This window comes from Bufo bufo, chromosome 10 (assembly GCF_905171765.1).
Source record: "Bufo bufo chromosome 10, aBufBuf1.1, whole genome shotgun sequence".
In the NCBI taxonomy this organism is placed as follows: domain Eukaryota; kingdom Metazoa; phylum Chordata; class Amphibia; order Anura; family Bufonidae; genus Bufo; species Bufo bufo.
The window spans coordinates 42,495,966-42,518,608 of NC_053398.1; the positions used below are offsets into that span (position 1 = coordinate 42,495,966).

The window sequence follows — 22,643 nt, forward strand, 5'->3', positions numbered from 1 at the left end:
GTCTCTAATTCCGGTACTACAGCGCCATCTTGTGTTCACCTAATACCTATGTTGCATTGAGAAGCATTCATGCTAACATACAGTGTTACAGCTATTTGAGTGCTATATTACCACCTAGTGTCCATTCAGTATACTACAGTGTGATATATTCCACTACTGTACAGTCGTGGCCAAAAGTTTTGAGAATGACACAAATATTAGTTTTCACAAAGTTTGCTGCTAAACTTTGTTTCTGTGATGTAGTGAAATATAATTATACGCACTTCATACGTTTCAAAGGCTTTTATCGACAATTACATGACATTTAGGCCTCCTGCACACAACCGTTTTTTTTTCCCGTTTACTGGCCGTTTTTTGCTTTCCGTATACGGTCCGTATATGGAACCATTCATTTCAATGGTTCCGCAAAAAAAACTGAATGTACTCTATGCATTCCGTTTCCGTATTTTCATTTTTCCGTTCCGTTCCTCCCCCATTTCCTCGTCTGCCACATTCAGAGCGACGACCTTAATTAAGAGCAGCAATCGTTTGAGTAGACACAGCAGTGGGATGGTTACGCTGATAATAGCGTTATTGCCACTAACCATCTGTGTGGATTCATCAAAAAATTTTAAAACCTCACAGAGGTCTGACATAAATGCCCACTCCTCGCTTGTGAAAAGTGGCAGTTGACTCGAAAGGCGACGACCATGTTGCAACTGGTATTCCACAACTGCCCTCTGCTGCTCGCAAAGCCTGGCCAGCATGTAGAACGTAAAGTTCCAGAAAGTGCTCACGTCGCACAACAGTCGGTGAGCTGGAAGCCGCAAGTGCTGTTGCAGCATTGACAGACTGGCTGAAGCTGCGGACGACTTGTGGAAATGTGCACACACGCGGCACACCTTCACTAGTAGCTCTGGCAAATTGGGGTATGTTTTGATAAACCGCTGAACCATTAAGTTTAAGACGTGGGCTAGACATGGGATGTGTGTCAGGTTGCCGAGCTCCAAAGCCGCCACCAAGTTACGGCCATTGTCAGACACAACCATGCCTGGTTGTAGGTTGAGTGGCGAGAGCCACAGCTCAGTCTGGTCCCTTATACCCTGCAAAAGCTCTGCGGCAGTGTGCTGTTTGTCCCCTAAGCAGATCAGCTTCAGCACGGCCTGTTGACGTTTACCCACAGCACTGCTACACTGCTTCTAGCTAGCAACTGATGGCTGACTGGTGCTGGAGGTGGAAGTGGAGGAGGATGAGGTGGAGGAGGAGAAGTGGGGGTTGGAGCCAGTAACATAGCTGCTTGCGGAGACCCTGATGGACGTAGGGCCCTCAATCCTGGACATGGGTAGCACATGTGCCATCCCAGGGTACGACTCACTCCCGGCCTCCACCACATTCACCCAGTGTGCGGTCAGGGAAATGTAGCATCCCTGGCCACCAGCACTTGTCCATATGTCCGTGGTTAAGTGGACCTTCCCAGTAACTGCGTTGGTCAGGGCACGGGTGATGTTCTGGTACACATGCTGGTGTAAGGCGGGCACGGCACACAGTGAAAAATGGCGGCTGGGGACTGCGAACTGAGGGACCCCGGCCGACATCAGGCTGCGGAAGGCCTCAGTGTCCACAAGCCTATATGGCAACATTTCAAGGGCCAGTAATTTGGAAAGTTGGCAATTAAGTGCTATGGCCTGAGGGTGGGTGGGTGTTTATTTGCGCTGGTGTTCAAATGACTGTGGTATGGACATTTGGACGCTGCACTGGGACAGGGAAGTGGATGTTGTTGCTGCTGGTTCATTCGAAGGTCCAGGTGCAGGGCGAGAGGCATCCGGGCCTGCGTCTTGGACAGGGGATTGGACAGCATGTAACACAGGGGAAGAGGAGGCAGTAGTGTGACCCGCAGACTGTGGACCCAGGCGTTTGGCCCACTTATTATGGTGCTTGGATGCCATGTGGCGGATCATGCTGGTGGTGGTGAGGTTGCTAGTGTTCACACCCCGGCTCATTTTGTTACGGCACAGGTTGCAAACTACCACTCTTTTGTCGTCTGCACTTTCCTCAAAAAAGAGCCATACTGCGGAACACCTACCCCTTGGCAAGGTAGATTTACACATGTGGGTGCTCGGTGTAACGGTTGCGGGCCTGTTTGGTGTGGGCCGACTTCTCCCTTTTGCAACCCCACTGCCTCTTCCAGCCTGTTGCGGTGCTGCGGATCCCTCCCCCTCTGTACTGCTGTCCTCGCTAGGCTTTTCATCTTCCCATGTTGGGTCAGTGACCTCATCGTCAACCACCTCCTCTTCCACTTCCTGACTCTGCTCATCCTCCTGACTTGACCTAACCACAACCTCAGTGATCGATAACTGTGTCTCATCATCATTCACCTCATGAACTAATGATTGCCGTTCACCACCGTCATCTTCTTGAGACTGTGAAGGCTCAAGAGGTTGGGAATCAGGGCACAATATCTCAGGTCCCTCTTTAAACGTGCTGGGCATGAGGGCCAAATGTAATAGAGGCGCTGGATAGAGTATCTGAGTGTGGGATCACTCGTTTGGCAAGCCTCTCCATGGTGGGAGGAAGGATGATCAGAGAGAGGGTTCGGTTGACCAGACTCTTGGCTACAGAGACTGGACTTGGTGGAAGAGAGGGTGGTGCTTAACCGACTGGAAGCATTATCTTCCGCAATCCAACCGACCAACTGTTCGCACTGGTCTGACTTGGACAGTGTTGTCGTGCGCCGCCCAGCTAAGTTAGACATAAAGCTTGGTACGGTTTTCTTAATTTGCTTTTTGTGGTGCACTGGCAGCAGGCACAGTTTTATTGTGCCCAGTGCCACGGCCTCTGCGTGAACCATTAACTTCACGCCCAGTTCCCCGCCCCTTAGTGCACACCTTCTTCATATTTATGGATTTGCTACTGGTTGTGACGCTGTTTTTTTTTACTGTCCACAAAAGACACAGTTTTCAAATGCAGTACAGTATATGACACAGAACAGCACAGATTTTGGATAGAGTTGAGCGGACACCTGGATGTTCTGGTTCGGCAGGTTCGGCCGAACTTGAAAAAACAAGTTCGGGTTTGGGACCGGAACTTGACCCCGAACCCGAACCCCATTGAAGTCAATGGGGACCCGAACTTTTGGGCACTAACATGGCTCTAAAATAGTCCTGGAAAAGGCTAGAGGTCTGCAAAAGGCATCAAAATGTGCTTAGGAGCATGACAACTGTTCTGCAAACAAATGTGGATAGGGAAATTACTTAAAATAACATAAAATACAGAAAAATTAAAAATAATAATCTAGATCTAGGAGTAGGAGGTTGAGGAGGCGGTGGATGGGTGGATGTGGCGGTGTAGGTTGACGTGGCGGTGTAGGTGGAAGCGGCGGTGAAGGAGGAATAGGTAGCCAACACTGATTTGTGTTATTTTATTTTTTTTAATTGGGGTATCCCCCAAAATATTGGGACATATAACAAAATAAAACTAAGAATAAGTGCACTTGAGTACAAGAATGGATGGTTGAGGCTGGTATAAATGTCTATTCTGCAAAAGGTACGGACAAGTCCTGTGGGATCCATGCCTGGTTCATTTTAATAAACGTAAGCTTGTCCACATTGACTGTGGCCTGTGATAATGCTCTCTGCCATGCTAAACACACGTTCACACTATACACTGGCTGCAGGGCAGGTCAGCACCTCCAAGGCTGACAAAGCTTTTCCACATTTGGGCCATGCTAACCCTGCCTTCTCAGGTGCTGGTGGTGCCCCAGCTGCATTGGCGACCTCTTCCTCCTCCTCTGCCTTCGCCTTGTGCTTCCACTGTGCCCCCGCTGTCAGGTGGGAATGCTATCATCAGCGTGCGCTTGTAGTCGCGCATCTTCCGATCAGTAACAGATGTTTTCACTAAATTTAGGCCCCTGTCAGCAATGCAGAGCAGGGGTTCATTCACGGCAAAAGGGGGTTATTGTCACCCAGCAATAGAACAGAGGATTTTGAGAGATTTAGGCCCCTGTCACCCAGGCACAGCAGGGGTTTATTCACAGCAAAAGGGGGTTCATGTCACCCAGCAATAGAACAGAGGATTTTGAGAGATTTAGGCCCCTGTCACCCAGGCACAGCAGGGGTTCATTTACGGCAAAAGGGGGATCATGTCACCCAGCAATAGAACAGAGGATTTTGAGAGATTTAGGCCCATGTCACGACGGCACAGCAGGGGTTCATTCACGGCAAAAGGTGGTTCTTGTCACCCAGCAATACAACAGAGGATTTTGAGAGATTTAGGCCCCAGTCACCCAGGCACAGCAGGGGTTCATTCACGGCAAAAGGGGGTTAATGTCACCCAGCAATACAACAGAGGATTTTGAGAGATTTAGGCCCCTGTCACCCAGGCACAGCAGGGGTTCATTCACGGCAAAAGGGGGATCATGTCACCCAGCAATAGATCAGAGGATTTTGAGAGATTTAGGCCCCTGTCAGCAATGCAGAGCAGGGGTTCATTCATGGCAAAAGGAGGTTCATGTCACCCAGCAATAGAACATAGGATTTTGAGAGATTTAGGCCCATGTCAGCAATGCAGAGCAGGGGTTCATTCACGGCAAAAGGGGGTTCATGTCACCCAGCAATACAACAGAGGATTTTGAGAGATTTAGGCCCTTGTCACCCAGGCGCAGCAGGGGTTTGTATATGCTAAAAATGGTAAAATGTCACCCGACAATTGAAAATAAGAATTATTTCAATTTAGGGCACTAAAATTGGCACTTTTTTAAATTAAAATGGCTCTAAAATAGTCCTTGAAAAGGCTAGAGGGATGTAAAAGGCAGTAAAATGTGCTTAAGAGCATGGCAACTGCTCTGCAAACAAATGTGGATAGGGAAATAACTTAAAATGAAATAAAATAACTAAAAATTACAAATTATTAACCTGCAACTCAGAGAAGGAAGTGGATATGGAGTCGGAGGTTGAGTAGGCGGTGAATGTGGTGTTGTAGGTGGAGGCAGCAATGGAGGAGAAGGAGGTAGCCAACAATGTTTTTTTTTATTTTTTATTGGGGTAGGTAGCCCCCAAAATATTGGGACAAATAAAAAAACAAACAAAGAATCATTGCACTTGACTGGAGTACAAGAATGTATGTTTGATGGTGGAATAAATGTCTATTCTGCACAAGGTACAGACAAGTCTTTTGGGATCCATGCCTGGTTCATTTTAATGAACGTGAGCTTGTCCACGTTGGCTGTGGACAGGCGGCTGCGTCTGTCTGTAATGACGCCTCCTGCCGTGCTAAATACACGTTCAGAGAGTACACTGGCTGCAGGGCAGGCCAGCATCTCTACTTTATCCAGCTCACCTCTCTGGTCTTGTATTGCTCCCGACTCCTGAAGCCTTGAGTGTGTCCCAGTTTAAGGCAACGCAAAAAATATGAAGAAAGACGGCTTCAGATTCAATAAACGTCCTCTAAAACTTCTCCTTTATTTTTGTAGTAAATCCACCTTGTATACAGTGATTGTTGACGCGTTTCAGACACAAAGTCCCTAGTCGAAACAAAGTATCACAATGGAGAACATGATTTTAAGTGTGCACTAATCCCTCCTCTCCAAAGTCAAGGGGAGGGAAAGGCCTCCACCATTGGTCACTCCATCATGATTTTCACTAGTGTTAATCACGAATATTCGAATTTTGAATTTTTATCGCGAATATAGGTACTTCGAAAATTTGCGAATATTTAGAATTTAGTTATATATATTCGTAATTTCAAATATTCTAATTTATTTTTTTTTATTTATTTTTTTTCCGATTTTTTTTTGCTTCTAGCTTGTGGGCCAATAAGAAGGCTGCAATATACTTGACTTTAGGAGTATTAGTGTTTGCGAATTTTGCTCTATATTCGTTTTTTTAAAATATTTGCTATATTGCTATATATTCTTGTTTTAGAATATTACGAATATTCGAAAAAACTAAGTTATATCAATATAGAGAATATTCGAAAAAAATCGAATATAGAGCAATTTAGCTAATATAGTGCTATAATCTTCATCTAATAGTTGTATTTTGAAAAATTCGCAATAAAATCATTACCTTTCCGATTTTTCGAGTAAAAAAAAATCGTGAATTTTCGAATTTTCGAATATTCAACGAATATTCTACAAAATATTCAACGAATATTCTACAAAATATTCGCGAAATATCGCGAATTCGAATATGACCCCTGCCACTCATCACTAATTTTCACCTGTTACCTAAACACACATAATCAAGTCATAGATGCCTATCACACCATGCTCAGGTTTCTTCCAGATTAACCCCTGTTTGCCTCAGATCATGGGGCACGAACATAGTCTTCACCTCTAGGCTTCCAAAATCTGGCTGGACAGAAACCGCATCGTGTGAATAGCATGCTATCTAATAAAACGTATGGTAACTAACAGTTATATGGCCTAGATCCTATACTATAAAAGACCCCTATACAGAGATCCATATGACCAGTTTGGAAAGAGATTTATGTGCTGACCTTCAGCACATATTATTGATAGAGATACATAAGCTCCTTTTTTAGGTTCAGACCTGCGGGAACTCTGCTATTCAACCTGAATATCCAATACGCCTCATGAAGGAGGAGTTTTTTTGCGGTGGTCACCAGTTCTCAAAGGTGCAAAGACCCTTTCCACTGCAAAGGTACAAAATCCCTTTGTCCTGCGGGCGTGAACCTGCACAAAGTGTCTCGCTACATTGGAGATATTTATAGCATTGGGATTGCTAATATAATTAAGATGTTCCAGTAACCTGTATTTAAATTTACGTATGGTGCTTCCTATATACATAAGGTCACATTCCGTGCAGCGAATTATATATACCACGCCAGTGGTATTACAGTTAATATAACTTTTAATTGGGAAGCTACAAGAGTGGTCAGAATTTTCAAAGGTTTGTAATGGAACAACATAATTACATGTTTTGCATGGGCTGCCACCACATTTAGTAAAACCTTTGTAGCTGAGCCAGTTACATCTCTTCTTGGCATTTGTGTTGGATGAGAATAATGACTGTGACAGGGAGCAGGACAGTGTAGGAGCCCTCCTTGGCACTATTTTACATCCAGATTTTAATGCATTATATAGTATCGCATCGTCATATAGTATCGGCAAACAGCCATTTACTATATTCAGTATTTTACTAAATTGTTTACTGTATGTTAGAGTCAAAGTGGGAACACAGTCCAGCCCCCCGTCACCATGGTCATTCACATCCTTCACCCGGCTTTTGCCATTGTTTCGGCCATCCTTTGAGCCAGAGAGCATATGGGATCTACTTTTTTGTATTGCTATATTTTTACCTCTCTGGAGCATCCAGTCCGGATAATTCCTTACCTTCAATCTTTTATCTATTGCGATGCATTCATCTTCAAAAGTAAGGGGAGAACTGCAATTCCTAACAGCTCGTATATATTCACCCACAGGGATCGCTTTAATGACATGTAATGGGTGGTGGCTTTTTGCATTCAGAATAGAGTTCCCCGCTATTTCTTTCCTATAAGTTCGTGTGTGTATGATCTCATTTGGAAAACCAGTAAGTGTCAGATCCAGAAAGTTGATGCTGGATTCTTCCACTGTGCACGTGAAGCGTAAGTTATATGCATTATCATTCAAGTAGCCCTGGAGGTCTGGGATGGCAGACACATCGCCGCCCATATAAGGAGCAGGTCGTCGATGTATCTGCCGTACCAGACCAATCCAGGGCCAAATGGATTGTTCAAGTTGTAAATATATTTCTCCTCCCAATATGCCATGGTCAAGTTTGCCAATGAGGGCGAGAATTATTATGTACCAACAGAAATTTGGCAATCTCACATGCATAATCAATAAAGCCATCATTATGTCCTGTATATTTATGGAGGTAAAATTCCATGGCCAGTAATGCGACCCTGTGGGGAATAGACGGATACAACGCCACTACATCTGCCGTGACCCACTTGAAATTTTGCTGCCATTTGAGATTGTACATGGCTCTTAGGACATCAGATGTGTCTTTTAGGAAACCTGGTACATGTCTGACCATTGGTTGTAAGATGTTATCTAACCAATTGCCCAGGCGTTCTGTCAGGGATCCCATTCCTGATACTATTGGCCGCAAGGGGGGGGGGGGGGGGGGGGTGGACAGATTTGTTGACCTTGGGCAGGGCATGCATTATTGGAGTCAATGGTGCATCCACGCAAAGATACCTAAATTCAGCATCCTCAAAGATACCCATATCACTGCCCTTATGGATCAATGTCAAATATTTACTATTGAACTCTATTAGCGGCCTAGCGGGTCCTTTGCTAGTCTCTTATACGTGGATGCATCAGATAACATATCCAACATTTGTTTGTTGTACACAGCCCTGTCCAAGACCATCACCGCTCCCCCTTGTCTGCCATTTTGATCACAATCTCATCACACATCTGTAGCTCTGATAGGGCCTGAACCTGTGAGCGGGTCAGATTATCAAGACCTCTAACATAATTTGTCTCTTTTTGTAATCGCCTGAGTTCCTTTTCTAGTACCTCCTGAAAAATATCCATACTGCCAGTACGTGACATTCCAGGATAAAAACATGGATTGCGTACTTTCAGTTTTTTACCTGGTTTGGCCCTTTCCATGATTCCTTGTTCCTGCTGGAGCCCCGCAAGACAACATAATGACACTTGTTCATTGTACAAGAGATCCTTGTACATATTTTCTTCATATGAGTTTTCTTGTGTCAGCGGGGGATCAGCAGGGGCAGGGATATCATTGAAATGCCTGGAAACTGTCAAATTGCGTACAAACTTGTTAACATCCAAAATAGTATTGAAAAAATCTAATTGGGCAGAAGGCGCAAAATTTAGGCCTAATGATTAGGGATGAGCGAACCCGAACTGTATAGTTCGGGTTCGTACCGAATTTTGGGGTGTCCGTGACACGGACCCGAACCCGAACATTTTCGTAAAAGTCCGGGTTCGGGTTCGGTGTTCGGTGCTTTCTTGGCGCTTTTTGAAAGGCTGCAAAGCAGCCAATCAACAAGCGTCATATTACTTGCCCCAAGAGGTCATCACAGCCATGCCTACTATTGGCATGGCTGTGATTGGCCAGTGCAGCATGTGACCCAGCCTCTATTTAAGCTGAAGTCACGTAGCGCCGCACGTCACTCTGCTATGATCAGTGTAGGGAGAGGTTGCAGCTGCTGTTAGGGCGAGATTAGACAGTGATTAACTCTGCAAAAACACTTAATTCAGTGATCGATCTACAGCTGTGGATCATTGAACTGCTGCTATTTAATTGCTCACTGTTTTTAGGCTGCCCAGAGCGTTTTTATGTCACTTTTATCTTGGGTGATCGGAGGCCATTTTGTGTCTTGTGGTGCGCCAGCACAAGCTGCCACCAAGTCCATTTAACCATCAATAGTGTGGTTATTTTTTTGCTATATCCTACATCAGGGGCTTGGCTGTGCTTGCTATTTTATTGAGGGGTAAAATACAATTGGCCAAAATAGCAGTACCCTAAATCTGGTGTTTCAGCTGTGGCTAGCCAATTGTAATACTGTCTGCTGTCTGCCGAAGCACAGTTTTTGTTCTGGGTTGAATACAATTCCCAACTTAGCAATCCCCTAAATAATTTTTTTCTGCTGTATCAGGCCAAGTTTAAATTGATCCATAAAAGGGTATATTAGATTTAAGGTGCGGATAGTGTCATCCTCAATAACTTCACACGCTACCGTGCATTTCCATGTTTAAATAATTCTGTCCGTAAACGTATACCTGTCACCCAGCGCCTAAATAATAGGCCTAAAATTTATATTCAGCTAAATCTGTGTTTATTGCTGAGGCTGGTCAATTTATTTAGTGTCCGCCAAAGCACAGTTTTTGTTCTGGGTTGAATACAATTCCCAACTTAGCAATCCCCTAAATAATTTTTTTTTGCTGTATCAGGCCAAGTTTAAATTGATCCATAAAAGGGTATATTAGATTTAAGGTGCGGATAGTGTCATCCTCAATAACTTCACACGCTACCGTGCATTTCCAAGTTTAAATAATTCTGTCCCTAAACGTATACCTGTCACCCAGCGCCTAAATAATAGGACTCAAATTTATATTCAGCTAAATCTGTGTTTATTGCTGAGGCTGGTCAATTTATTTAGTGTCCGCCAAAGCACAGTTTTTGTTCTGGGTTGAATACAATTCCCAACTTAGCAATTCCCTAAATCAGTGGTTTCTGCTGTATCAGGCCAACTTTAAATCTATCCATAAAAGGGTATATTAGATTGAAGGTGCGGATAGGGTCATCCTCAATAACTTCACACGCTACCGTGCATCTCCAAGTCTAATTCTGTCCGTAAACGTATACCGGTCATCCAGCGCCTAAATACTAGGCCTACAATTTATATTCAGCTAAATCTGTTGATACTGCAGTGGCTGGTCAATCTATTTATTGTCTGCCAAAGCACAGTTTTTGTTCTGGGTTGAAATACAATTCCCAACTTAGAGCAGAAACCACAAATTTAGGGAATTACTATCAGGCCAAGGTTAAATCTATCCATAAAAGGGTATATTAGATTGAAGGTGCGGATAGGGTCATCCTCAATAACTTCACACGCTACCGTGCATTTCCAAGTTTAATTCTGACCGTAAAAGGGATACCTGTCATCCAGCGCCTAAATACTAGGCCTACAATATATATTCAGCTAAATCTGTCGTTACTGTTGTACCTGTATTAGTGTAATACGGTACCTAAATAGATAGCCAGATAGTGTTAGGTGCCTGTAAAAAAAGGCCTAAATTTGAATTCAATACATTGGGCCAAATAATTTTTTTCTTATTGTGGTGAACGGAAACAATGAGGAAAACATCTAGTAAGGGACGCGGACATGGTCGTGGTGGTGTTAGTGGACCCTCTGGTGCTGGGAGAGGATGTGGCTGTTCTGCCACAGCCACACGTCCTAGTGAACCAACTACCTCAGGTCCCAGTAGCCAGCAGAAATTACAGCAATATTTGGTGGGGCCCAATGCCGTTCTAAGGATGGTAAGGCCTGAGCAGGTACAGGCATTAGTCAATTGGGTGGCCGACAGTGGATCCAGCACGTTCACATTATCTCCCACCCAGTCTTCTGCAGAAAACGCACAGATGGCGCATGAAAACCAAGCCCATCAGTCTGTCACATCACCCCCATGCATATCAGGGAAACTGTCTGAGCCTCAAGGTATGCAGCAGTCTCTTATGCTGTTTGAAGACTCTGCTGGCAGGGTTTCCCAAGGGCATCCACCTAGCCCTTCGCCAGGGGTGGAAGAGATAGAATGCACTAACGCACAACCACTTATGTTTCCTAATGATGAGGACATGGGAATACCACCTCAGCACGTCTCTGATGATGACGAAACACAGGTGCCAACTGCTGCATCTTTCTGTAGTGTGCAGACTGAACAGGAGGTCAGGGAGGAAGACTGGGTGGAAGACGATGCAGGGGACAATGAGGTCCTAGACCCCACATGGAATGAAGGTCGTGCCACTGACTTTCAGAATTCGGAGGAAGAGGCAGTGGTGAGACCGAGCCAACAGCGTAGCAAAAGAGGGAGCAGTGGGCAAAAGCAGAACACCCGCCGCCAAGAGAGTCCGTCTGCTATTGGCCACCGCCATCTGGGACCCAGCACCCCAAAGGCAGCTTCAAGGAGTTCCCTGGCGTGGCAGTTCTTCAAACAATGTGCTGACGACAAGACCCGAGTGGTTTGCTTGCTGTGCCATCAGAGCCTGAAGCGAGGCATTAACGTTCTGAACCTTAGCACAACCTGCATGACCAGGCACCTGCATGCAAAGCATGAACTGCAGTGGAGTAAACACCTTAAAAACAAGGAACTCACTTAGGCTCCCCCTGCTACTTCTTCTGCTGCTGCCGCCTCGGCCTCTTCCTCCGCCTCTGGAGGAACGTTGGCACCTGCCGCCCAGCAAACAGAGGATGTACCACCAACACCACCACCACCTCCGTCACCAAGCATCTCAACCATGTCACACGGCAGCGTTCAGCTCTCCATCTCACAAACATTTGAGAGAAAGCGTAAATTCCCACCTAACCACCCTCGATCCCTGGCCCTGAATGCCAGCATTTCTAAACTACTGGCCTATGAAATGCTGTCACTCAGGCTGGTGGACACAGACAGCTTCAAACAGCTCATGTCGCTTGCTGTCCCACAGTATCTTGTTCCCAGCCGCCACTACTTCTCCAAGAGAGCCGTGCCTTCCCTGCACAACCAAGTATCCGATAAAATCAAGTGTGCACTGCGGAACGCCATCTGTGGCAAGGTCCACCTAACCACAGATACGTGGACCAGTAAGCAAGGCCAGGGACGCTATATCTCTGGGTAAATGTAGTGGCGGCTGGGCCCCAGGCGAAGAGCTGTTTGGCGCACGTCCTTCTGCCGCCAAGGATCGCAGGGCAACATTCTTTGCCTCCTGTTGCCTCCTCCTCCTACTCGGCTTCCTCCTCCTCTTCTCCCACCTGCTCATCCAGTCAGCCACACACCTTCACCACCAACTTCAGCACAGCCCGGGGTAAACGTCATCAGGCCATTCTGAAACTCATATGTTTGGGGGACAGGCCCCACACCGCACAGGAGTTGTGGCAGGGTATAGAACAACAGACCGACGAGTGGTTGCTGCCAGTGAGCCTCAAGCCCGGCCTGGTGGTGTGCGATAATGGGCGAAATCTCGTTGCAGCTCTGGGACTAGCCGGTTTGACGCACATCCCTTGCCTGGCGCATGTGGTGAATTTGGTGGTGCAGAAGTTCATTCACAACTACCCCGACATGTCAGAGCTGCTGCATAAAGTGCGGGCCGTCTGTGCGTGCTTCCGGCGTTCTCATCCTGCCGCTGCTCGCCTATCTCCGCTACAGCGTAACTTCGGCCTTCCCGCTCACCACCTCATATGCGACGTGCCCACCAGGTGGAACTCCACCTTGCACATGCTGGACAGACTGTGCGAGCAGCAGCAGGCCATAGTGGAGTTTCAGCTGCAGCACGCACGGGTCAGTCGCACTGCGGAACAGCACCACTTCACCACCAATGACTGGGCCTCCATGCGAGACCTGTGTGCCCTGTTGCGCTGTTTCGAGTACTCCACCAACATGGCCAGTGGCGATGACGCCGTTATCAGCGTTACAATACCACTTCTATGTCTCCTTGAGAAAACACTTAGGGCGATGATGGAAGAGGAGGTGGCCCAGGAGGAGGAGGAGGAGGAAGAGGGGTAATTTTTAGCACTTTCAGGCCAGTCTCTTCGAAGTGACTCAGAGGGAGGTTTTTGGCAACAGCAGAGGCCAGGTACAAATGTGGCCAGCCAGGGCCCACTACTGGAGGACGAGGAGGACGAGGATGAGGAGGAGGTGGAGGAGGATGAGGATGAAGCATGTTCACAGCGGGGTGGCACCCAACGCAGCTCGGGCCCATCACTGGTGCGTGGCTGGGGGGAAACGCAGGACGATGACTATACGCCTCCCACAGAGGACAGCTTGTCCTTACCTCTGGGCAGCCTGGCACACATGAGCGACTACATGCTGCAGTGCCTGCGCAACGACAGCAGAGTTGCCCACATTTTAACGTGTGCGGACTACTGGGTTGCCACCCTGCTGGATCCCCGGTACAAAGACAAAGTGCCCACCTTACTTCCTGCACTGGATCGTGAAAGGAAGATGCGCGAGTACAAGCGCACGTTGGTAGACGCGCTACTCAGAGCATTCCCAAATGTCACAGGGAACAAGTGGAAGCCCAAAGGCGAAGGCAGAGGAGGAGCAAGAGGTCACCAACGCAGCTGTGTCATGGCCAGCTCCTCTGAGGGCAGGGTTAGCATGGCAGAGATGTGGAAAAGTTTTGTCGACACACGCCACAGCTAACTGCACCACCACCTGATACGGAACGTGTTAGCAGGAGGCAACATTTCACTAACATGGTGGAACAGTACGTGTGCACACCCCTCCACGTACTGACTGATGGTTCGGCCCCATTCAACTTCTGGGTCTCCAAATTGTCCACGTGACCAGAGCTAGCCTTTTATGCCTTGGAGGTGCTGGCCTGCCCGGCGGCCAGCATTTTGTCTGAACGTGTATTCAGCACGGCAGGGGGCGTCATTACAGACAAACGCAGCCGCCTGTCTACAGCCAATGTGGACAAGCTGACGTTCATAAAAATGAACCAGGCATGGATCCCACAGGACCTGTCCATCCCTTGTGCAGATTAGACATTAACTACCTCCCCTTAACCATATATTATTGTACTCCAGGGCACTTCCTCATTCAATCCTATTTTTATTTTAATTTTATCATTATATTGCGGGGCAACCCAAAGTTGAATGAACCTCTCCTCTGTCTGGGTGTCGGGGCCTAAAAATATCTGACAGTGGCCTGTTCCAGTGTTGGGTGACGTGAAGCATGATTCTCTGCTATGACATGAAGCCTGAATCTCTGCTATGGGACCTCTCTCCTCTGTCTGGGTGCCGGGGCCTAAATATATGACAATGGACTGTTCCAGTTTTGGGTGACGTGAAGCATGATTCTCTGCTATGACATGAAGCCTGAATCTCTGCTATGGGACCTCTCTCCTCTGTCTGGGTGCCGGGGCCTAAATATATGACAATGGACTGTTCCAGTTTTGGCTGACGTGAAGCCTGATTCTCTGCTATGACATGAAGACTGATTCTCTGCTGACATGAAGCCTGAATCTCTGTTATGGGACCTCTCTCCTCTGTCTGGGTGCCGGGGCTAAATATATGACAATGGACTGTTCCAGTTTTGGCTGACGTGAAGCCTGATTCTCTGCTATGACATGAAGACTGATTCTCTGCTGACATGAAGCCTGAATCTCTGTTATGGGACCTCTCTCCTCTGTCTGGGTGCCTGGGCCTAAATATATGACAATGGATTGTTCCAGTTTTGGCTGACGTGAAGCCTGATTCTCTGCTATGACATGAAGACTGATTCTCTGCTGACATGAAGCCTGAATCTCTGTTATGGGACCTCTCTCCTCTGTCTGGGTGCCGGGGCCTAAATATATGACAATGGACTGTTCCAGTTTTGGCTAATGTGAAGCCTGATTCTCTGCTATGACATGAAGACTGATTCTCTGCTGACATGAAGCCTGAATCTCTGTTATAGGACCTCTCTCCTCTGTCTGGGTGCCGGGGCCTAAATATATGACAATGGACTGTTCCAGTTTTGGCTGACGTGAAGCCTGATTCTCTGCTATGACATGAAGACTGACTCTCTGCTGACATGAAGCCTGAATCTCTGTTATGGGACCTCTCTCCTCTTTCTGGGTGCCGGGGCTTAAATATATGACAATGGACTGTTCGAGTTTTGGCTGACGTGAAGCCTGATTCTCTGCTATTACATGAAGACTGATTCTCTGCTGACATGAAGCCTGAATCTCTGTTATGGGACCTCTCTCCTCTGTCTGGGTGCCGGGGCCTAAATATATGACAATGGACTGTTCCAGTTTTGGCTGACGTGAAGCCTGATTCTCTGCTATGACATGAAGACTGATTCTCTGCTGACATGAAGCCTGAATCTCTGTTATGGGACCTCTCTCTTCTGTCTGGGTGCCGGGGCCTAAATATATGACAATGGACTGTTCCAGTTTTGGCTGACGTGAAGCCTGATTCTCTGCTATGACATGAAGACTGATTCTCTGCTGACATGAAGCCTGAATCTCTGTTATGGGACCTCTCTCCTCTGTCTGGGTGCCGGGGCCTAAATATATGACAATGGACTGTGCCAGTTTTGGCTGACGTGAAGCCTGATTCTCTGCTATGACATGAAGACTGATTCTCTGCTGACATGAAGCCTGAATCTCTGTTATGGGACCTCTCTCCTCTGTCTGGGTGCCGGGGCCTAAATATATGACAATGGACTGTTCCAGTTTTGGGTGACGTGAAGCATGATTCTCTGCTATGACATGAAGACTGATTCTCTGCTGACATGAATCCTGAATCTCTGTTATGGGACCTCTCTCCTCTGTCTGGGTGCCGGGGCCTAAATATATGACAATGGACTGTTCCAGTTTTGGCTGACGTGAAGCCTGATTCTCTGCTATGACATGAAGACTGATTCTCTGCTGACATGAAGCCTGATTCTCTGCTATGGGACCTCTCTCCAATTGATATTGGTTAATTTTTATTTATTTTATTTTTATTTTTATTCATTTCCCTATCCACATTTGTTTGCAGGGGATTTAACTACATTTTTGCTGCCTTTTGCAGCCCTCTAGCCCTTTCCTGGGCTGTTTTACAGCCTTTTTAGTGCCGAAAAGTTCGGGTCCCTATTGATTTCAATGGGGTCCGTGTTCGGGACGAAGTTCGGCCGAACATCCAGGTGTTCGCTCAACTCTACTCCCTACCTTTTTTCTTTCAAAAAACCGCATTGCGGTAATAATGCGTCTTTGATGCGATTTATTCCGCATACATGCGTTTTTTGAGGAATAGTTGCAGAATATCATACTAACAACAACCAATGTTTCTAAATCGCAATCCCACTTTTAGATTTAGAATTACAATTAAATACAATATATTGCACATAAATTTGGACACTATAACTAAAATTAATATATGCACATATACTATTTTCATAAAAAAAATATTCTAAGATTTGAAGTCAGTTCTAAGATGGAGTTGTGTGGGGTTGCCCATCACCAAGGGGACATCCCAGTGCTGATAGACAGCCGGACATGGGATATCCCTTCGGCAAGGGGCATCCCCACAAATCCTTTGCCACATTTTTCACAAAAACCCAAAAATTTCCAATTCGGCATTTAATCCTGCAGGTGATACACTGCCAAACTTAAATATTCGCCTAGACTCCCTCCGTGTCCGTGTCAAAAACAATATATCGGCAGAACAAAGCGACTCTCGAGTGTACGCTTGGCCGAACATATTAGCAATATAAAAAAAGGAATGTTAACTCATCCCTTATCCAAACATTTCAAAGAGTTCCATCATCAGGATCCAAGGGGCTTGACATTTGCGGCACTGGAGAAGGTGGATAAGCACTGGAGGGGAGGCAACTATATTGCTAAAATGTCACGGAGGGAGTCTAGGCGAATATTTGAGTTTGGCAGTGTATCACCTGCAGGATTAAATGCCGAATTGGAAATTTTCGGCTTTTTGTGAAAAATGTGGCAAAGGATTTGTGGGGATGCCCCTTGCCGAAGGGATATCCCATGCCCGGCTGTCTATCAGCACTGGGATGTCCCCTTCGTGATCGGCACCCCCACACAACCCCATCTTAGAACTGACTTCAAATCTTAGAAAAAAAAAATAATGAAAATGTTTTATGAAAATTTTATGAAATTTTATATCATTTTATTGTATGTAGGAAGATTCGCAAACCAGCATAGTATATGTGCATATATTGATTTTAGTTATAGTGCCCAAATTTATGTGCAATATATTGTATTTAATTGTAATTTTAAATCTAAAAGTGGGATTGCGATTTAGAAACATTGGTTGTTGTTAGTATGATATTCTGCAACTATTCCCCAAAAAACGCATGTATGCGGAATAAATCGCATCAAAGACGCATTATTACCGCAATGCAGTTTTTTGAAAGAAAAAAGGCGGGGAGTACTTGCTGGCCCACCCCTGACCCATGTGTTGCGTTCTTTCCTTGATTTGCTGGGATCCGCCCCAGCAATTAACAGACAAGTATATAAGGTCTTGGACTCTTGAATATGAACAAACCCACTGAGGAAGAAATAGGGATCTATTTCGAAACGCGTCTGGATTCAATGGGATATTCATAAAGAGTCCGGAATTTTAAGCATGGCCATGCAATACTGAAAGAGACCTAGGAAATTATCCTCTGAAACGAATGTAAGGAAACCGACTGGTGGTCGATTTTATTAACGGCTGGCTACTGGTAATAATCCATGATCACAAGATCAAAGCTTCACCACGATTTTAGCCGCGATTGACAGAGTCTGTATTATACGAAAGAGAAAGAAAAAGAAACAGCTCATCTCGCGATAATTGAAGCGATCTTACGGAGATCCGATTTTATGACATCAGTTAAGCAATTTCACTCTGCCGTTTACATTTGACTAAACCGACACCAAGGTAAGCGCTCTTACACGTGGGACGCCACAGAGCTGCGCAAAAGTGAGTACCCTACTCAACACAGTTGAAGACTGTTATCGATTTTTTTCTATCAATTTTTTCTATTCATTATATTTGGATAGTGTTTGCAATCGATTTTGCTTACTAGACATCATTCGCACAAATATGGGACATTATTAATTCCCTTCAACAACTTGCATTGTATGGACTTTATATGAGTTAATCCACCTATTACCTCATCCATCCCACTATTATGTGTATGTATGCTTTTATGTATTTAATGTTTTAATAAATTGCACTATTTTACCATACTATACTGGTTCTCTGCGTGAATCCATATGTTTGAGTGCCGGTCCAATACTATTTAAATTTTACTGTTTTGAAGGGGTGATTCTATTTTGGACATTGGCACCAATCCGTGTATTTAGTGAGTGAGCCGTCCCATTTCCATTCATTTTGCACACACCACTTTTTTCTGCTAGTAGCATGTCCAGGGCCATTCTATTTTGGAATGCCATAACACTAGTGGGCCCCAGCTGCTTCACCATACCCTTCAATGCATCTCTGGTGTAATTCACAAATCTCTGCTGATTGTAATAGATATAGTTGATCCAATCCACATTTTTGTTTATAGTAACTATAGGGATTAAAGCTTCAAACCCTGCTGCCATTTGACTTCTGGCTTTGAACTCATCTGGGACCACCCTGGGGACTCCTATAGCATCTATATACACGTGGGAATCTAGGCTGCCTCCTGGGCTGGTATCCCACCTTCTCCTCCCCATCGTCTCTCCTTGGGCATAACCAAATCCTAACCCAGGGCTTCTTATTTTCTCAATGGTTTTCTCCCAGTCAAGGGGATTAAATACATGGAAGGGCATCAACACTAGGGTTAAGGCACATTACCCATGCCAGACAATTGTCAACTTTGTCCTTAGTTTCATATCTGCACACAACCAGATCACATCCCGTAATGCTTGAGTCTGGTTCATCAAATTACTTTGATAGGGTTCACCAGTGGTATTTACCACAGTTCCACAATATCCTTCAAGAAACCTGCCCATGTTTTTCCCTTTTTTGCCCTCTATCTCAAAACAGGGGTAATTCCCCTTGTATATGGTTATCCCTCCCCAAGTTCAGGGGTTTCTCTTAAGATTGGGAACTTCTCTTCCCAAACCTTGCATTCAGTCATGTCGGCAGTCTGATTCACATAAATGCTTGTAAAAGATGAATATTGGCTGGGACTTAGGTGAAGGGGCACAGTTCCTAAGTGAGGCCTGGCTGTGGCACAGGTGATAACCCCAGATCTGTTTACCTGTGATGCCGTGTACTTCATCCATTCCAACCAAAAATTACGGTCAGAAAATCCTGTTTCCACTGCCAATGTCTCCTCTACAGTAAAGAGGGGTGTAGCTACTTTCCCTGGTAATAAGGGGTTAGGCTCTTGTATTGGCAGTGAACTAGGGGTGGGATTTGGGACAGGCCTGTCTGCAATGTCCTTAAGGTGGAACTGTACCCAAGGCCCATATTTATCAGATGGATATTTCCTCAAAACGTACATTCCCAAGTCTGTTGGTTGGGGGGATTCTATTGTCAGTATCAATGGATGGCAACCCAGGGGCCCCCTTTGATCTGTGGGATATTATTGACATGTTCTGAGCTGAGTTTTTCTCATGTTCTTGGTGTTCAAATGTATTCTGGTTACAAGAGGTTTTCCCCTTTTATCTTTCCTTTGCATCCCTCAGCTGGTTTGTACCCCCAGCTGACTCCTGTATTAGTGAGTACATCGGACCAGGCTGCACAGTACTCATTATTGGTCCTGGTGACACATACATAGTATTGCAGGGAAGCAAAATCAAACATTAAACTGTCATGACATCTGCAATCAGCAACATCACAGAAGTCAAATTCAAAGACCTGTATTGGTTCTGTGGTATTTACCCAGAAGACCCATGTGCCACTTGAGGCATCTGAAGCCCAGTATGAACTTTGGCCCGTGTACGCTCCCACAAGACCCACACGCCCTCACAACAGGAAGACCAGAAAGGACATCATTCTCAGCAGGCCTCCAGGTGGGGGGCTGGAACCTTCCTACAGTGTGAAGCGTGTATCCAGAACGTCTTCCTCTCGAGTTTCACAGACGTAGGAATAGTTAGCAGAACCTGGAATGGGCCATCAAATCTGGGCTCCAGAGTCTTTCTGACATGCCTTTTCACCACAACCCAATCTCCTGGCTGGAGGGTATGACTTCCATTAATCTGTCTGGGATCTGGAAGTGAAGAAAATACTCGAAAATGTAGGTCAGTCAGGTGTGTTTACACAGAGCAGATACATCGGCAGACAAGCAATCATATTGCAAAGCAAGTTCTTAGGGAAAATACTGTCCTAACTTGGGGGCACTCCCAAACAAAATCTCAAAAGGGAACAGCTTTTCCTTCCCCCTAGGGGTATGTCTGACACTGGATAGGGCAATTGGAATAGTGTCTGGCCATGGTCTACCAGTCTCTTAAGCCATTTTCAGCATTTTTAGTTTCAATGTGCCATTCAGAACTTCCACTTTGCCGCTACTTTGTGGTCTGTACGTGGTATGAAAGGCAAGGAGAGTCCCCAATGCAGCCCATATCTCCATATCTCCTGGGCCACTTCAGCTGTGAAGGCAGTTCCTTGATCACTATCACTTCAGGTACCTCAAATCTTCAGACAACCTCATTTAACAGCTTATTCACTGTTGTCTTCGCTGTCTGATTCTTCACGGGATAGGCTTCAGGCCATCCAGAGAACTTGTCTATGACTACTAGAGCATACTGGAATCCCTGTGCAGGGGGCATCTGTATGTGGTCAATCTGGATCCTTTGAAAGAGGTAGAGAGGTTTTGGTGAACACTTGACAGGGACTTTTTCCATTTTTCCAGGGTTGCATCTGGCACAGACCATGCATCTGCTTCCATATCGGGCCGTGTACATGGAGATGGCTGGAGCCAAGAAGATGGAGGATATGAGGTTATTCATGGCTTCCTTCCCGAGATGAGTAGGGCCATGTGCCCATGCCACAGTCACAGGGTAAAGACTTCGGGGTAGGCATATTAAATGCCCAAGCTTCCACATGTAATCATCATCGGAGTCTGGTCCCGCTCCCCTACTACTCCATTCGGACACTTCTTCAGCTGATGCTTCATTCTGTCTGTCTAGCAGGCACCCTTTGTCTCCATAGACTCCTTTAAGGAGTCCTTCAGAAGTCTTCTCCACCTTTCTTGGGGCATTTACCTTCTCTTTGGTAGGGTGGGACCCACGTGGAGTCTGAGTCTCGTCTCTGATGACCTTCGACCGTGTCTGGGCTACCATTGTCTTCACCTCCTCCCTTCTCCTCATTGCAGCTTCCTTTGCTGCTCTGTCAGCTCTGGCATTTCCTGGGTCTCTGGAGTATCTAGTTTTGAGTGTGCCTTGACCTTAAGTATGGCCACCTGCTTAGGGATCGCCAGGGCCTTCATGAGCGCTTGCACAGCTTCACCATGTTTTACAGGAGTTCCACTGGCAGTGATGAAATTGCGGCTCCTCCAGATGGGGCCAAAATCATGAGCTACTCCAAAAGCGTATCTGGAATCCGTATATATGTTGGCAGTCTTCCCCCTCAGCCCTCTTGCAGGCCTCAGTGAGGGCTATCAGTTCAGCATCCTGGGCAATATAGAGTTAATCCACGGCACTCCAAAAGATTTGTGCAAAATAAATTTTCACATTTAATTCTTTGTTTGCAGAATATCATTTGTATACATCCAGAGCAGTTAATTTATACATCATAAGTATTAAGCCATATCAGACAAAAATTCCCGGACGTTTCGGTCATTGCAACCTTCTTCAGCAAACAAAGAATTAAATGTGAAAATGTATTTTGCACAAATCTTTTGGAGTGCCGTGGATTAACTCTATATTGTCTAAACCACTCTCACAGGCACCCACACTGGATCCAAGGTGTGCAGAGTACATATTTATTTAATCAACCTCCTGGGCAGAGAGGCTTGTAGCACATCATGTAAGGAGGTAACTGCATATCCAGTATAATATCTGCCTTGTTCATCTGCATATCGAGATCCATCCACAAACAGATTGAGATCAGGATTGTCCAGTAGTGTTTCAGTCACGTTCGGGAGAGGCTCAGTCTCTTGCTTAATCAACTCCAGGCAATCATGGCAATCTCCAGAGTAAAAAGCATCATCAGAATAAACATCTCCCTCCTCAACAATCCCCACTTGAGGAGAAGGAAGGAGAGAAGCAGGGTTGAGGACATGACACCTAGAGAATAGTCACAGTGTTCGGAAGAAGAAGAAGAAGAAGAAGAGAACACTGCATACGAAGGTGTCTAGCAGCTGAGAGATGTTTGGGTTGTGTTTGCTGGAGAATTGCAGAAATGTCATGGGGGGCCAAAATCTGCAAAGGGTGACCCAGGACAACATCAGAAGTCTTGTCCAGAAGAAGATGGCAGGCGTGAATAGCACGTATGCAAGAAGGGGTCCCCTGAGCAACTGGATCCAAGCGGGCTGAGTAGTAGCCCAGAGGCCTGTTTCTGCCACCGTGGCTTTG

At 45.9% G+C, this 22,643-nt stretch overlaps 1 long non-coding RNA gene across 2 annotated transcripts; it reads right to left on the reverse strand.

The window, feature by feature from the left end:
• Positions 1 to 1,476: 1,476 nt before the first annotated feature.
• On the reverse strand, positions 1,477 to 22,052 carry LOC120980547. Of its 2 annotated transcripts, none has more exons than XR_005774542.1 (3): positions 21,930 to 22,052; positions 13,055 to 13,063; positions 1,477 to 1,487 (listed from the first exon to the last, which is right to left on the reverse strand). It is a non-coding gene; the product is annotated as an uncharacterized LOC120980547 (long non-coding RNA). The 2 variants fall into 2 exon arrangements; XR_005774541.1 differs by lacking the exons at positions 1,477 to 1,487; positions 13,055 to 13,063 and adding exons at positions 8,949 to 8,960; positions 12,186 to 12,190.
• Between the last annotated feature and the right edge of the window lie 591 nt (positions 22,053 to 22,643).